The sequence below is a fragment of the Arachis ipaensis genome, chromosome B8 (assembly GCF_059453495.1).
Source record: "Arachis ipaensis isolate K30076 ecotype BB chromosome B8, ASM5945349v1, whole genome shotgun sequence".
Classification (NCBI taxonomy): Eukaryota; Viridiplantae; Streptophyta; class Magnoliopsida; order Fabales; family Fabaceae; genus Arachis; species Arachis ipaensis.
Window position 1 is genome coordinate 85,725,227 of NC_142443.1, and position 3,568 is coordinate 85,728,794.

At 35.1% G+C, this 3,568-nt stretch overlaps 1 non-coding gene across 1 annotated transcript; it reads left to right on the forward strand.

Annotated features, from left to right (window-relative positions):
- Positions 1-1,245: 1,245 nt before the first annotated feature.
- Positions 1,246-1,353, forward strand: LOC148548688 (small nucleolar RNA R71). Its single transcript, XR_015897457.1, has one exon. It is a non-coding gene; the product is annotated as a small nucleolar RNA R71 (small nucleolar RNA).
- Positions 1,354-3,568: the final 2,215 nt, after the last annotated feature.

Genomic DNA, 3,568 nt, shown 5'->3' on the forward strand with positions numbered 1-3,568 from the left:
AGCAGCTTGCACCCCATAGATTCCCAGTTTCTCTATTACAGAGAGGGGCATGAGGTTTATTCCTAAACCAAGGTCACACAAAGCCTTAAAGATCATGGTGCCTATGGTACAGGGTATTATGAACTTTCCAGGATCCTGTCTCTTCTGAGGCAATGTCAGTTGATCCAGATCACTTAGTTCATTGATGAACAAGGGAGGTTCAACTTCCCAAGCATCAATGCCAAACAATTTGGCATTCAGCTTCATGATTGCACCAAGAAACTTGGCAGTTTGCTCTTCAGTGACATCCTCATTCTCTTCAGAAGAGGAATACTCATCAGAGCTCATGAAGGGTATAAGGAGGTTCAATGGAATCTCTATGGTCTCTAGATGAGCCTCAGAGTCCTTTGGTTCCCCAGAGGGAAGCTCCTTATTGATCACTGGACGTCCCTGGAGGTCTTCCTCCTTGGGATTCACATCCTCTCCTCTCCTCTCAGGTTCGGCCATGGCGCTTATGTCAATGGCCTTGCACTCTCCTTTTGGGTTCTCTTCTGTATTGCTTGGGAGAGTACTAGGAGGGATTTCAGTGATCCTTTTACTCAGCTGGCCCACTTGTGCTTCCAGATTTCTAATGGAAAACCTTGTTTCATTCATGAAACTTACAGTGGCCTTAGATAGATCAGAGACTAGATTTGCTAAATTAGAAGCATTTTGTTCAGAGTTCTCTGTCTGTTGCTGAGTTGATGATGGAAAAGGCTTGCTATTGCTAAACCTGTTTCTTCCACCATTATTAAAGCCTTGTTGAGGCTTTTGATCCTTCCATGAGAAATTTGGATGATTTCTCCATGTTGAGTTATAGGTGTTTCCATAAGGTTCACCTAAGTAATTTACCTCTGCTATTGCAGGATTCTCAGGATCATAAGCTTCTTCTTCAGAAGAAGCCTCTTGAGTACTGTTGGATGCAGCTTGCATTCCATGCAGACTCTGAGAAATCATATTGACTTGCTGAGTCAATATTTTGTTCTGAGCCAATATGGCATTCAGAGTATCAACTTCAAGAACTCCCTTCTTCATAGGCGTCCCATTACTCACAGGATTCCTTTCAGAAGTGTACATGAACTGGTTATTAGCAACCATGTCAATGAGTTCTTGAGCTTCTACAGGCGTTTTCTTTAGGTGAATGGATCCACCTGCAGAAGTGTCCAGTGACATCTTTGATAGCTCAGATAAACCATCATAGAATATATCCAGGATGGTCCATTCTGAAAGCATGTCAGAAGGACACTTTTTGGTCAACTGTTTGTATCTTTCCCAAGCTTCATAGAGGGATTCACCTTCTTTCTGTCTGAAGGTTTGAACATCAGCTCTAAGCTTGCTCAGCTTTTGAGGAGGAAAGTACTTGGCTAAGAAAGCCGTGACCAGCTTATCCCAAGAGTTCAGGCTGTCTTTGGGTTGAGAATCCAACTATAATCTAGCTCTGCCTCTTACAGCAAAAGGGAAAAGCATGAGCCTGTAGACTTCAGGATCTACTCCATTAGTCTTAATAGTATCACATATCTGCAAGAATTCAGTTAAGAACTGAAAAGGATCTTCAGATGGAAGTCCATGAAACTTGCAGTTCTGCTGCATCAGAGAAACTAATTGAGGTTTCAGCTCAAAGTTGTTTGCTCCAATGGCAGGAATGGAGATGCTTCTTCCATGTAAATTGGAATTAGGTGCAGTAAAGTCACCAAGCATCTTCCTTACATTATCATTATTTTCGGCTGCCATCTCCTCTGCCTGTTCGAAAATTTCTGAAAGGTTATCTCTGGATTGTTGTATTTTAGCTTCTCTTAATTTTCTCTTCAGAGTCCTTTCAGGTTCTGGATCTGCTTCCACAAGAATGTTCTTATCCTTGCTCCTGCTCATATGACAAAGAAGAAGGCACAGAAAAATAATAATAATAATGGAGATCCTTTATACCACAGTATAGGGATTCCTGCGTGAGTGGAAGAAGAGGGGGAGACAAAGAATGTAATATAATGGAAGAAACACAACTGTGAGGATGGAAGAGAGGTGAGATGAGATGTTAGGATATGAATGAATAAATAGAATGAGATGGGGGAGGGATAATTTTCGAAAATTATTTTGAAAAAGAGTTAGTGATTTTTGAAAAATGGTTTTTGAAAAATGTGTTAGTAATTTTCGAAAATTAAGATTTAAAAATTAAAATAATTAATAAATTAAAAAGAAATTTTGAAAAAGAGGGGAGATATTTCCGAAAAATGAGAGAGAGAGAGTTAGTTAGGTGGTTTTGAAAAAGATAAGAAACAAACAAAAAGTTAGTTAGTTAGTTGAAACAAATTTTTAAGAAGATAAGAAGTTAGGAAGTTAGAAAAGATATTTTGAAAAGATATTTTTTTTTGAAAAAGATAAGATAAGAAGATATTTTTGAAAAGATATGATAAAATTAAATTTGAAAAAAGATTTGATTTTTAAAATCACAATTAATGACTTGATTCATAAGAAATCACAAGATATGATTCTAGAACTTAAAGTTTGAATCTTTCTTAACAAGCAAGTAACAAACTTCAAATTTTTGAATCAAAACATTAATTGTTTATGTTATTTTCGAAAATTTGATATAAAAATAAGAAAAAAATTTTTGAAAAATATTTTTGGAATTTTCGAAAATAACTAAGGATTTTGAAAAAGATTTGATTTTTGAAAAAGATTTTGAAAAAGATAAGATTTTCAAATTGAAAATTTGATTTGACTCATAAGAAACAATTTGATTTTAAAAATTTTTGAAAAAGTCAATCCAAATTTTCGAATTTGAGGAGAGAAAAAGGGAAAGATATTTTTTTGATTTTTGAATTTTTATGATGCAAGAGAAAAACACTAAAAGGATGCAATGCATGAAATTTTTAGATCAAAACAATGAATGCATGCAAGAATGCTATGAATGTCAAGATGAACACCAAGAACACTATGAAGAACATGATGAACATCAAGAACATATTTTTGAAAAATTTTTAATGCAAAGAAAACATGTAAGGCACCAAACTTAGAATTCTTTAATGCTTACGCACTAAGAATTCAAGAATGCATATGATAAACATGAAAAGACACAAAACAAAAAATCATCAAGATCAAACAAGAAGACTTACCAAGAACAACTTGAAGATCATGAAGAACACCATGAATGCATGATATTTTCGAAAAAAATGCAAGATGCATATGCAAGTGACACCAAACTTATGATATGACTCAAGACTCAAACAAGAAACACAAAAATATTTTTGATTTTTATGATTTTCTAATTTTTTTTTTGGATTTTTATTTTATGTTTTTCGAAAAATAATTTTGAAAAAGAAAATAAGGATTCCAAAATTTTTAATATGAATTCCAGGAATATTATGCTCTAAAGCTCCAATCAAAGGGTCAGGCATGGCTTAATAGCCAGCCAAGCTTTAGTATGTAACTCAGACATGACACGCCTGACATTCCTTACATTCAACAGCCAATTGGCTAAGAAAGATAAAGAAGCTCTTCTCTTGAGTATAAGAATTGAGACATGGCTTTACAGCCAGCCAGGCTTCAACATGCT